Source organism: Micropterus dolomieu, linkage group LG09 (genome assembly GCF_021292245.1).
Source record: "Micropterus dolomieu isolate WLL.071019.BEF.003 ecotype Adirondacks linkage group LG09, ASM2129224v1, whole genome shotgun sequence".
Lineage (NCBI taxonomy): Eukaryota > Metazoa > Chordata > Actinopteri > Centrarchiformes > Centrarchidae > Micropterus > Micropterus dolomieu.
This window is the reverse complement of record NC_060158.1, coordinates 4,576,960-4,591,554: the sequence shown is the minus strand read 5'-3', so window position 1 is coordinate 4,591,554 and position 14,595 is coordinate 4,576,960. Positions and strand designations below refer to the sequence as shown.

The following is a 14,595-nucleotide window of genomic DNA, read 5'->3' as shown; positions in this document are numbered from 1 at the left end:
AATACCATCGGTTCATACAGCATCTGTGAAAAGTGTGTGATATTTAAAGTTAAATTGATTCATAAACATATTCAACATCTCCAGGGCCTTGTTTTTGTGTTTGAGGATATAAGACACTAGCCACACAGAGGAGAAAATTGCTCACGCTTTTGTGATTTCTCCTGTACTTCCTGGTGCCACTGCTCATGGCGAACTAACCAGCAGACTAATGAAAACAGAGACAGAGCCTGGCTCTTAATGAGGTCCTCCCAACAGCTAATTACAGTGGGAAATAGTAGGGGAAACATGTGGACCTATATTACATTGGGGACTGCGTGATAGATGTTATGTAATATTTTTAGTTAAAGTGCATTAATTACAGTGTAAAGGCAAACTGATATTATCTGGTCCCCCTGTGGTGTACAAGTGGAGTATCATCCAAGTGTTATCTGCTGTGTATCATTTGCATGTAACAGCAACATGGTGTAATGACACAGCAGCCCGTACGTCTGCAGGCATACAGGTATAGTTATTATAGTAATCCATAATCATGTATTTCCCCTCCATTAGTCTTGTGTTCATCCTAAAGTGCAACACAAGCAGAAGTAACCACATATTTTTTCTTTCTCATATTCCCTTTGTGCTTTTCAGTCTTGTACAGTCACACAAATGTGTAAACAACAGAGTTGTAGAGAAATGTAAACAATTAGTGCAGCAGCATTGTGGGCTCTCGATATTATTTAAACCTGTAAAACATCTGAGCATGACATTGATCTGCTCAGTGGTCTGCTGTTGGTAGCTACTGTTAGCTTCATAGTTAGTTAGTTAGTTAGACTTTGTTCTTTTTCACAGCACTTTATATCACAGGGAAGAGACACATCATCACACACCAGTGACACACGGAAATACATGAAGTACAACCCAACAGCACAGAACAACGACAGGTAAAAACAACATGAAAACAAGACTCCTCGTTCCCCTAAATTTTAAGATTTTTATTAAATCAATGTATTTATATTAAATCAAACACTAACAATGTATTTATGGTCACTGAAAAACAGGCAGAAGCCTTCCCTTGGTTTAAGGGATGATATGTATGCATCGTAAAACTTCAATTTGTCCCAATTAGACGCCTGTTCCTTTTTACTGGCCTGGTACGTTCTTTGGACGTATCAAACCTCTTTAAGCCTACCGGGTCACCTGCTTGAGCTAATTCTAAGCTGCTTAGATGGTGCATGCCGATATAAATGTTTAAACCATTATGGACATTGCTACACATCGTTAGATCGGTTAGATTCTCCACAATTTAATCATTTAGTTCATTTTATGGAGACAGTATGCTCCACGGTATCTTTATTCAGATTTACCTGCATGGGAAAGGAATTAAAGGCCTGTCCCACATAGAATCCTGTTCCATATATAAGCAGGGTGAGTTTAGTGCTTTAAGCAAATAAAAGCCCGGGCTTTTAATTGAAGTTTTACGATATATTTCATCCAGGGCTTTGATGCATTGCTATGGATGAAAGTTTTTCTCTAATGCAAAGCATGACAGGCTGTCAGACAAGTTTGATAAAACAACACATTTGTTAGCATTTCACCTAAACTAGCAACGCAAACTTGGTCCACCTGGCTTGAAAACCATTAAGTACTGAAGAATTCAGTAATACTATAAGAACATTTCTCCAGACCTCTGTTGCTTGAAACAGAAGTGTGTCTTTGTGAGATTATTTGCCTCTAAGCATGTTTGAGTCAACAAAATTCACATTGTGTAAATACATTCTGCTGAAGGTACAGAAACAGGTCAGTAGCGATGCACTTCATCATGCATTGCTTTCGCTAAAAACTGGGACTTGTATGAAGGCTTGAGCTATGGATAAGATAAGCTTATTACAGCCTGTTATCTGTGACTCTGTATATATATGAAGCTTGCAGTACAGTAGATTAGCAGAGGGCCAAGAGAGGATACGGATGGGAGGGAGAGTTTAAGGGGAGAAAAATAAAAACTCTGGGATAAGAGAGAGGGAGTGGGAGAGAGAGATAAGAGAGAGAGAGTGTCAAAAGGAGGCAGGAAGGAAGGATAAACAAGCAGGATGTCAACTTATGTACTCAAAGCCCAAACTCAGGTAGTGGTTGAGTGATGGAGAGGAAAATGACTAGAAGAGGACATTTGGGGAGTGGAAAGAAGGAGATTTAAACAAGGAGACTTACATTGATTCCTTCCCAGGAAAACTCGGCACGGCCATGCTGGGGGAGGGAGGAGAGGGGAGGGAGAAGAGGGGAGGAAGGAGAGGGAGAAGGGGAGGAGAAAAGTACAGGTATAGCAAAGGTGGGAAGAGAGGAAGGAGATTTGACAGAGGGAAGAGCAGTTTGGGGACATAGAAACTGGTCTTAAGCCTTAGTCCCGAATTACAGTCATTTGAACATTTTGGATGTAAATCAGCATTTTCCTAGTTTGGTGTGAAGTATAACATTACAGTTTTGAAGGTTATTTAAAAAATTACACTTATTGCACTTAAGGCATTTCATTGACAGAATTACAGGTGTTTTCATCATCTTGAACTACTGTATATTTTAGAAATCTGGTCATAAATTGAATAGAATTACTATTTTGAAAGGCACACTGCATGTGTTGTGATTGCCCCTTGTAAAGCTTCACTTATATTCTGAAATTTCATAATCTACGGTAGTTTGTGTAACAGGAGCTCACAGCAAGCTTGACAATTATTATTTTGTGATTTGAACAGGCACTTTAAAACAGCAAACTGTACCACATAGATACATGTAGGGCTACAGTATTAGCTGTGCAATGCAGCTTTCATTTTGATCAGGTGAGTCAAAGTGTAGGAAGAGAGAAAGAGGGGGAGATGCAGAACTTGTGTAATTGTGTGTAGTCCTGTGTTTTGTGTGTTGTCAGCTGCACCGTCCCTCTTTGTCCATCTACACTGCTCATAATGTTTAGGTAACCAATGGATACCATTCAGCGGTGACCTTGTTGCTGGGGGCAACAACAAATGTAATGGGTAGCCAAACCTGGACACGATTTTTTGTGTCCCCTCATATGCATGCACACACATACATACACACAGAGACTCATGCATATTCATCATACTGTACAATAGACACAAAGACAGGGACAGGAGAACATTTTGGAAACAGTGGTCGCTCCAGAGAATATAAAATACACTGCTGTTAAAAGATGTTTTATTTTTTTATTTCAGGCTCTTTTGTCATAGTGCCCCAAAGCGTCACCACTGGCTCTTAAAGCTTGTTATCACCGCTGTACCGTTCAAAGCCACAGATCACAGACTGTATGAGAGGTGAAACGGAAAATGCCCTAAACTTTGTGTCAAAGTAAATGCCAGACTTTATCTTCGGTCCTTACAAAGCTGCTGCTACTAGAGAGGCTCAAATTGATTTTAGAAACATTCAGGTGTTTAATTTATAGTCATATGAAATGTAACCTATAATATTTAATATTTAAAATGGGTTTTATTGTGCAGGACAAAATTTTATATAGCTAAACCTCCATGTAATGTAAGCAGATACTAAAATCAGAACATTTAAGTCAGATTTTACTTACGGTTTATGAGAAATGCTACCAGGATTATATTATACCTTACTTTAACCTGCACATTAGAGTTTGTTTCATTTACCAGAACAATAGTCAATCCAACAAAGTGAAAGTGTGGATAATTAGTTTCTATTTGTCTGAAGAATGGTAACATAAGTGCTTCTGGTGTCCCTCACACCGACTAATGGATTCAGAAATGGTAGAAAAAGTCATTTTAAAGAGAGAAAAAGCCTTAATCTGTGGGTAGGGTGTGGCATAAAAATCCAATTTCAGACGCTCAAGTGGTTAAGAATAAAAAGCCTTTATTAATATGGGCTTTTACACTGCCAACCATATTGGCGCACTTTCCATTCTCAGGATGTCTGCTCTCTACTGCATTTGTAGTAAGTAACTGTGAAGCTACACAGGGCCACTTTGCTCATTGATGGATCCATTGTAGTTAACTTCACCCAAAGCTTAAATTGATATTAGATATCAGTAATCTGTTGAAACCACATTTAACCAAACCAACTCTATCGACTATGATGCTTTATACCAAAGTAAAAAATGAAGAATAACACTAACACTTGTGATTTTAGCTTTCTAATGGACTGCTCGCTCTGTATGTAGCCAACAGTAATAACAAATTCATTAAACAAATAGATTGAATCAACAGAATTTCATTGTGGAGGAAGGTGTTCTTCTCATATTGCGGCGTCAATTGGGATTGTGACTTCAGATGAATGAGAGGTGGACACATAAAAAAATCTAATCTTGTGCAGCTGTAAAGGTGCCTCATTAATTCCTATGTGTTTGTGGTTGCTCAGAAAGAGGCATTAAAGATAAGATATTAAAGAGGAACCGTAGTGGAACAGGTCAGACGCCTTTTTCTAATATATTATTGTTACGCCTAAGATCAGCTATGGACAGAGGGTCATCTAAAGAAAAAAACAAATAATAATAAAAATGCTAATACAGGCTGGTGGAAGATCGACAACCCCATTAGAATTTGGCAATAAAAGAGTAACAGAAAGCAGTAAGATGGAGCTCGGCCTCTGTCTTTGTATTTATTCATGCTTTAATCAGAAGCGGCTGAGACTCTAAAACTAGAATATCTACATGGATGAATTTGAATTTCGGTTTGACTTGGTTTAAGGTCTTATTGCTCTGATTAACATGCTTCATCTGGTGTCAAATACAGGGGATGGTTAGCAAATTGAAACCACGGGCGAGCTAAAAATTGAAAGCCAGAATTAATTCTGTCTTCCTGAAAGGCCCCTTTCGCTTTGTCTGTGGCATCGATGTAATATTCATGTCAGAGATGTTTATTTTCATGACAAGTGAATGAGGGAAGAGAATAATCCGCCTCTAACAAAGCAGCCCCTGAGATGGCAGAGGGATTTAGCGAAGCGCAAGTCACCAGTCGCCATGATGTGTTTCTGCCTCAGATCCACTTTAACAAGAACAGGGAAAGATTTGGGGAACAGATAGAACAGATTCATACAGATGCAGAAACATTCACACCTGAGACAGAACTAAGCCTGAACAAGAATATACCACTTGTTAATGACTAACACCCACAGTGTAAAACTCACACAGCTCACAGACTCAACCAAACTAATTGATTAATGGTTTGTTTAATCTGAAAAGCAAATGAACATGCACAGTGGGGCTGAAGTAAATAGATCTTTCAGTAACTAGGATAAATGACTCACATCTGTGACAACAGAGAAAGATGTATTTATAATGTATTTGATTATTACTCATAAGTGAAATATACTCAACAATAGCGATGTATTATTTTATGGTGATTTAATCGTTTGTTAAATGTTAATGTATTCAGTGACATTGACTCATTTATGACCTCTATCAACCCCTGTTGGTGTGTTGTGGGAAGTCAAACAACTCCAATATACAGAACATTATCTCCTCTTTGCATGGAAGCCCTTGTACTTTCAGTGTTGCTACAATAACATGAACTGATAAAGATGAAATATTTTGGTATCACCTCCTAATAAATCTGTTTATATGGTTGATACTGGTTTATAGAAATAAGACATTTATTAGAACAACTTTTGGGTTGCCAGGTTATGAAGAATATCTTTTTTTTTTTAGAGGTCAAACAGCCACTTAGAGGAAAAAAGAAACACAGAGCACAGTGCAAGAGAAGGGCTTATTAATTGCTTATTAAAGATATAAAGCATTGGAAAATGATTTCTTAACCATTTTTTTTCAACTCATAAATGCTATATAAAAAATTACTTCACAGAATGTGCTACCAATATATTGTTAAATAAGACTGAGAGTCTACAGCCTGGCGGCTCTGTAAGGTAGTACTTACGCAGAGCAGTGCTATAAGCTAAATGCTAACTTCAGCATGCTCTCAGTGACAATGATAACATGCTAATGTTTAATACTTCGTAATCTTTATCATGTGCACCATCTTAGATCAGTCTTATAGCATGCTAATACTTGCTAATTAGGACTAAACACAAAGTACATTTAAACAGATGATGGTGCTAGATGAAAAAGAATTATTAAAATTCATCCTGAAGGAGAAATGAATGTGTGGTCTAAATCTCATAGAAGTCTATCCAATAGCTGTCAAGACATTTCACTAAAAACCAAACCATTCATCCTCTGGGGATCCTTAGAGTCATGCCACTAGAATAAGTCTAATATACAGCGCAGTGCGTCTTGAAATCCTGAAATCTCAGAAGATGGCCCAGCCAATCACTCAAGCCTTGGTATTGATCAATGATTCTGTCACCTTTTGCAGATAAATTATTTTCATTCTGTGCTATGGAGCAGAAAACTGCAGGTATTGCCCTCTAAATTACTCAGAAAATGCAAACACAACAGGGTTCAGGGTCAGTATGTAGCTCACATAAAGAATTAATAACTGTGTGTAGGAGGATCCAACCATGATTTATAATGATCAAATGTGTGAGGAGACGCAAGAGGCAATAGTGGTGTCATCTCCGTCCTTGGACTGTGTGTGTGTGTGTATGTGTGAGTGAGAGGAACTGTGTGTATTAACACAGCTTGCGTCAGAGGTCGCAGGATTTGGATTCAGACGCGCCCCTCAGTGTGAATGTTAAGCTCTCATGGTCAACCGAGGACGAAAAATCAAGCCTCATCACCATCTTTAGTGTGTGTGTGTGTGTGTGTGTGTGTGTGCGTGCTCATATTTTGTATTCAAATAGACTCCATAAAGTATATAACAGATGAGCTCTTCCCCGTATCCTCGTCAATTGTGGATTTTCCTGAATCGAAGTGAGACGCAGCAGCTTTGTGCGAGCTGAAACTCAAATCCATTCAGCTACGATAACATTGACATTCTCTCAGTAAACTGACATTTTCAGCTTTAACATTTAACTATCTGCCCAGCTGGTTAAATAAGCTCTTTATGCTGATGGAAATTATGCCTAAAAGCATTTTCCTGGAGCAGATAGTATACACAATAAAAACTACCTTCTATTCATCCGTCCATTTTCTATACCTGTTTATGCTGTTCAGGGTCACAAGGTGCTTTATGCCTATCCCAGCATGTATTGGACCAGATGCAGGGTACATGATTACTTCAACTTTTCATTATTGCTGTTATTTTCTGCTTTCTAATAACATAATGTGCTGTAGATATATTGGACAGTCAAAGCAGAATGATGCTGCTATTTGTTTCACTGCATTTCACTGTATGCGGTAATTATATGACAAAACCTGTTGAACTTCATCTTATAATAATGATAACAGCTGTTGATTGAAACTGAGAATCTGTTCACTGAAACACAGAAAAAAAGGGTGAAGGATGAACATTATACATTTGGTTAAAAGGTTTAAAGTTTATCAGTTGCTCAGCAGGACAATAAGTCACATAAAGAACAAAATGGTGCATACTGGAAACCAGGTCTAGGGTTTTGTACTACATGCAAGATAAGCAATTAATTTTAAGTTTTAAAGCTGTGGGATCAGCTTGCTTAAAGAGCTGCTAATGCTTAAAGTATTTCATTTAGTTTCACATGATGTGGAACTGCAGTTTCAGAAGCTACACTTAATAAAATCCTGGTGGGAAACATTACAGTTTTGGCATGAAAGTGGAAACCATTAAATAAACTGAATAATGGTAAAATGTCTAGCAGTAGCTTTCAAGAAAATGCCTTTGTGGTATCATCTTTCAGAAACTCATTGGGAGTCGAAAAACCCTGGATAGAGGGAAAACGCTAATGGCGACAAATTAAGTCTTGAGTTTAGCTGCAGCTAAATCTCAATCAGATCTGTTTGTGTTCTCCATCCTTTTAGTCAGACTTGTGTGAATTTGGAAGTCATATATCCTCAGAGGAGATCGGAGATAGGAGCACTCAGTATTGATCTGACTTTTAGTGAACCACAAACAGGCTGATGTTTCAGCTAATGTGCCTTTCACTGAGCCTAATGCTACAGGGACGTTTCCTCACGTTAGTTGACAGTGTTTAATGTGCTAATGTGAGTGCAGCATGATGAGCTCATACCTTTGATTCCTGTATTCATTAGAAAACATGAGCTGTAGTTTGTGTCTGTGATGTAAAGTTTTGATGTAAAGGGTGCCTGGTGCATTTATAAAAAAAACTTGAATGACAATGTCAGTCTGTTGTGCAGTCCACACTGAAACTATCGGATGGATAGCGATGATATTTAGTACAGATGTTCATGGTCCCCAGAGGATGAAACCTACTGACTTTGGTGATCCCCTCACTGTTTCTCTAGTGCTACAATGAGGTTTACTTTTTTGGGGTTGTTATTTAAATCTCTCAACAACTATTGAATGGATTGCTCCATTATAACTTTGGTGATCTCTACACTTTTTATCTTGTGTCATATCACCAGGTAAATATTTTTAATTGTCCAACACTTTAATTTACGACCAAATAAGTAAAAAATATATATATTCCTTCAGCCTCAGCTGTTCTTTGTGTTGAGTGCTAATCAGCAAATATTACCATGCTAACACGCTAAAAGATGGTTAACAGTATGTTAACATTGTTAGCGTGAGAATGTGTTTGCATGCCCATGTAGCATTTAGCTCAAAGCATCGCTTGCTAGCATGGCTGTAAACTATTAACCTTGTTTTTTCATCTCTGGTCTGAAGTTTAGATTTCTCAAACTGCTTTTCTGATAATTATTTGTTGTTTTACATTTAGATCTCTCTGTTTCTAGTCCTCAGATTTCATCTGTGATTCTCATGTTCACAGTCTGTATTTTTCCTTAAACTTAGTTTCTGACTGTGGCTGTAAAGTATTTAGTATTTATAGTATCTATTTATACTCTGTATAGTGTTTATAGTCTGTAGTGTTGTGTTTGTCACACTTGGTCAGGGCCCCCTGTTTCTGAGTCTGAATCATCTCTCAGAGCTCCTGTATTATATATTGTCAAGTCCCTGCGCACCTGCTGGCCTCTCTCCCTCTACAGGTCTATAAATTACGTGCAGGAGTCATGTTTGAGGAAGTAAACAACTTGAGGGCTGTCATGGGATCAATGCTCAACAGGAACAACACTTTATCAAAAATGAATTCCGCTACTGATGCCATGGCCACCAAATGTTTCTGTTGATGGCATGAATATAGAAATAATTTCTAACACGTTTGTTCTCTCCAGGGAGGAGGTAAGTGAACAGAAATATGGTCCTAATTTTAAGAAACTCACTTGGACTATAGATACCTACCGCTGGAATAAGAAGGAAGCTACAGATTATTTCTTTTCTTACACTTTAACTTGTACCTCGTAATTAACCTAGAAGTAATGTATTGATGTTAAAATATATATATGACATATATTAAATATGATATATTTATATGGTAATAAAACATCTGGTTCATGTTGGCCTTCCAAACCCAGTGTAGGCGGAAAAATGACCAGTGATGGAAAAACTATCCAATAAGATGGATGTTTCTGTTTTTGTCTTCCCCTCTCTCACACACCCTTGCAACTGCTCTCTCTCTCCCCAGAGTCCACAGCTGAGAAGTGATACATGGCTCAGTAATAGTCTGAGCCCTGGGGAGAACGGCTCTGTGGCCTTGGTAAGAGACTATCAACACAAACACACCTTCACACACAGTCAAGCACAGCCAGTCATGAGAGTGCAGGCATACACACAGGAGCACACAAAGGTTAGACTAATATGAGCCTCTGAAGGCTGATACTAATATTTTCAGCCAGTATGTTCTCATTTTATTCCCCCTTTTTCAATTTTCTTGCCAGATATTGAGACATGTTCAGTCGTTTTTATTAATATTCTTCTTACCTGGTTCGAAAAACCTCTGAAACAACATTTAGACCATCATGCATTAGTCTAGAATGAAACAAGACTAGTTCTTTCAGGATTATTAGATCTTTCGGCCGGGTGATCCTGCCTTAAATATTTATTATAAGACAGTTTCTTTTCATTCAATAGGAAATAAACTTTAGTATGTGATACATTACTGCTTTTTAAGTAAAGGATAAATTCACAAAACACAACCAAACAGTTGATAGATACAGTGTAGTCAGGAAGTAATAATTCTCTGTACTGTAGCATATTGGATTTAATATGAAACAGTGATGGGAAAGTGATGATTTTCAGTTTTAATTTAACAATGTTCACATTTACATCAGGTATACAGTGTAAGAATTGTAGCCCCCAACTCTCCTGGGGTCGTCAGACATCCTTCCATCCACTATCTCTGTCTGCTTACTGTGCAGGAATGCCTAAGCCTTTCCCTGCTCACATTGGGTGAGAGACAGGGTGAACGCTGGACAGGTAGCCAAGCTATCACCAACCTGACTCATACAGGCAGGCAGACAACCATTCACACCTCGAATAATTTAGTCACTAATTAATCTGGGGGGCGTGGGACGAAACTGGAGCACCTACGGGCTCTGGACAAATATGCAAACTGAAAACAGAAAGGCCGAAGGATTCAAACCCAGGAACTTGTTGCCATGAGGCAGCAGAGCTGATTAACATAAACTTTCTTGAACAAAAAGCCCCTAAAAATTGAAGTCTTCATATATAATAAACGATCTTATTAAATCCAGCCTCTCCTCGGTGCTCCTCCTGGGGACATTGCAGTTTTATGGTGTGGGCCTTATCCACTCGGCCACCAGGGCTCCCCGTCATATTTAATATTTCAGTGACTGTCTGAAGTCTACAGCTCACAGACGTCCCTTGTGATACTCTGCCAGACCTGTACAACAGTCAGCTTCTCCTCATCTTCTGGGGCTTTTTGTCTTCGGTAAAGTGAAGAACATCCCTCTGTTTGGCCATAAAATCCATGGCTACCTTATCTATGTTAGAAAGATTGTCCTGGTGCATTGTCTTAATATTGTGTGTCCGACATTGCTTTATACAGAACAGGAATTTAAAAAATACACCCTCAAATTAAAGTTAAGAGAGAGCACTTTAATCATGTGATCAAAAAAATAATACTCCACTGATTTAGCTCAGAACTCCATTAACACTGTCAGACGCAGCAGAACCATCATATTTTTTATTTCACACAATTTTTTTTTGTGACAAAAAACATTACCCACAGTGCAACTCCATTACACACAGTTCAGTCAGAGATTCAATTGCAGTATGCAAGTAACGGCTAATAAAGCCTGGAACTGCCAGCCTCAAGCAGAGATGAGTGTGGTACAGAGGTCTGGTATATTCACTCCTTTCTAACTCAACACCCGCAGATTTCTTCAGCCCCAGCCGATACTGGCTCAGGTGACATCATGTGGGGCAATTTCACACAGCTTGAGCCACAGAAGGCTTTATACAACACTTTTCACATTCGCTGTAGTACTCGTGACTTTTAATTCAGCTAAATTTCAATGCAGGACAAAGACAAAACAACAAAAAACTTGAAACTGTCACAATAATACTTTCTGACTGCACTGTAAACAAAAGACAACACAGACATACCTGTGTGCACGCGCACACGCACACTGTGAAAAGAAAAAAAACACTCTCCACACATGAATAATTTTTCTTTTTTCAAAGTTTAGACCTGGACGACCTTTCTTGAAGCAGAGGCCTGGCTGTCTAACAGCAGGCGGCATTTCTGGGTGAGTAACAGCGCTTCTTTTTCTCACCTCTAACAGATTTGAGGAGACAAGAAACGACACTCTCACACACCGCCATTTCCATCTGTAGACTGTTCAGATGTAGGAGGAGAGCTGAGGACACCAGCACCGGTGTGTTTTGTATTCAGTCACAATGGCTTTTAGCAAAATTGGAAAATAGATTGAGGTGTGCACAAATAGTCAGAGGCATTAAAAATAAAAGGTAATAGCATTTTACCTGATCCCCATCTTTCTGTACCGGTACCGCATCCACCGCTGGAGAGGCAAAGAGAGAAAGAAAAAGAAAGATGAATTTAAGATATTTTTATTATCGCAGGTGCTTCAGTAGCTACAGGTATCAAGCCATGTGCCGGAAACACAGATGCAAGAAAACACAAAATATCACTCCAGAATACACAATTGCTTTGTCTCAACCGCCGTGATAGAAAAGGGCGAGTAAGGGAAGGAGAGGCAAGAAGATAGAGGAGCGAGTGAGGAACACTGACAGAGAGAGGGAGAAGGAGATAACAGTATGTCAAACTGATGCAGCCTTCAATGTGCTGGCTGAGGGAAAATGACAACGCTGTCCAGTATTTCTCTCTCTCGCACACTCACACACAAAAACACCATGCTAAAATTAGATCAATTATCCACGCCAAGCTTTGGCACACAGAGGGCACGACCAGTATGAATCACGAAGGCCAGAGATGATTCTGAAGTATTTGAGGGTAATGAAAGGGGAAGCAGTTCTGCTAGTTATTATCATAAATAGTTCGACTTTAATAATTTAGTGGTAATAAAATGGAAATCAGTGGCTGTCTACCAGAAAAAGATTTTTAAAACTGATTTAACCCTCTCCTTCCATTTTGATGACCTTGAGTCTGACCTGACCATTGAATTAGCTTATCCAATGCAACCTGTGAAAGCAGCACACGTGAAAAACATGAATGTAACAATTAATCAATGGTCAATTAATTTCTTCAGTTTCCATGTTCACACTGTTAAGGGACAGTATTCTAGCATAATCATCAGACTCATTTTCTATTTTTTTTTTTTTTTTGTATTATTTTCTGTGCAGTTTTCTTTTTGGGAGGGGGTTGTTTGTTTTCGTAGTAACCAGTCAGTATCGAGTAACGTATCCCTCTCGTCAACACAGAATATGTTCACAGAAGCTGTTCGCAGAAGCCATTGCTAGGAGCAGTTAACTAAAGGTTCGTCGTGCTGATCAAAGAAATGATGTGTTTCTCTGTAAGTCGACTTGCATCAACCTGTGCAGCAGTGTCAGTGTCATCCAAGCTTGTTACAGTTTTCATGTCGCCAATTTTCAGGCGACGACCAAGCTAAGATTGGCTCCTTTGTTTTTTCCAGCTGAGCACAACACCACACCTGCAGTATCTGAAGCGGTGAACATGTAGTAGTCTACTATTCAAAGTAAGAAAATCTTTTCATTCTATAAATTGTTGGTAATTATATTATATTATAATTGATATTATTTTATTAATTCCCTCTACAATAAATGCTTGTTATTGAAACTGTAGGAACTGAAGTTACAGGATGTAAGCTATGTTTTAATGCATATGTTGGATGTTGTTTCAGTTCCTTGTTTACTCTTTGCTGGCCAGCTTTGGCTGCTGGTGCACACATGCTGCCGTGTAATGCAGTGTAAAGTAAACGATAAAAGAAACTAAATGGGTTGTGTAGGCTTAATATAGTTTCAGTTTGAACTGGAGATATATGTGAATACGCTTGGGGTTTTAGCACAGAACCCTTTTACATCTTTTATGTGTATTTTATGGGATCACAGATATCATCTTTTCTGTTAATCTGTGGGCACAAATTTAGAAAAACTTTACATTACTTTTTTTTTCTGTCACCGAGATCACAATAAATGACCAGCACTTTTATTATAGATAGTGTAGACAGATAGGTAATTCCACACAGTCTGGAGAAAATTACACCAGGATTAGTGTTAGCGGTGTTGAGATAATGAGTCGGCATCAGTGGTGGCTCAGAAAGTAGAGCTGTTTAAGGTCACTGGTTGGATCCTCAAACCAAGCTGGAAAAGTCACAGGAGAAAGTAAAGTAGAAACAGTCTTTTTCCTTCATGAGCAACCAACGATTACTTGGTGAGGCTTTGATGAATGCTGGAAATACATCAGTGCACAGTCTGCTATTTAATAAATAACAGTTGAATGAAAAAGAGAAATAAGAATAAAGGACGTTAGATTAAAGAATGAGTATGTTTATGTACACACTAGCATTCTGTTTGTCTGTTAAAGGAGAATCATGTAAACATCAAATCTTTGTTACAGAAACCCAAAGAGTCCCTATAATACATTTTAAAAATCTGAAGATGTGACCTGGTCTATTTGACTGGAGTCACTTAAGAAGAGTAGAAGTTAGTCAGAAAAATAAATAGCATGATTAATGGTATACAGTAATCATTGTCAAAAAAGAAGAAATGGCTTGCCACACACCTGATTCATGACCAATTTAAACATTTTTTATGTATTAACATAAATATTGTCTGCTAGTGGAGAAGCTAGCAAAACCTGTTGCGTTTGTTATATCTGGTTCAGTTGCTTGACTGTCTTCATTGTTTCATATTTTTTTCCAGCTTTGACTTTGTTATTGAAAGTTATAATCATCATTTTAAAATGAAAGCTAAAATCTAATGCCATGTGTAGAAAAAGCTGTATGTATTGCAGTTAAAATTTCAAAGCCATATCCAGAAGACAGTATTAAACTGCAGCGAATCTTCAGGTCATAATGTATACCAAAGAGGGATCATTTAGATGTTGCAGAGATAACAAACTTGTGCAGATGAACAGCTTGCACAGACAGCCAACGCTGATCAGAAACTTTAAGGGATATGAATAACTCTTCTTTGACATCTCTCCCACTCTGTCTGTTGAGCTGTCGGTGTAGCTCCTGGTGTGATTCATAAGCCTTGGGAGGGTTATCAGCTGATGTGGTTCACCTGGTCATCCTGGGCCCTGAAG

The 14,595-nt window shown here is 38.4% G+C and overlaps 1 protein-coding gene across 1 annotated transcript in view; it reads right to left on the bottom strand.

The window, feature by feature from the left end:
• LOC123977025 overlaps positions 1-14,595 on the bottom strand; it is a 48,587-nt gene that overhangs the window by 11,554 nt on the left and 22,438 nt on the right. The window contains exon 2 of the mRNA XM_046059476.1: positions 11,832-11,869. The gene's annotated coding sequence lies outside the window, so the exon portion shown is untranslated. The remainder of the gene's footprint in view (positions 1-11,831; positions 11,870-14,595) is intronic.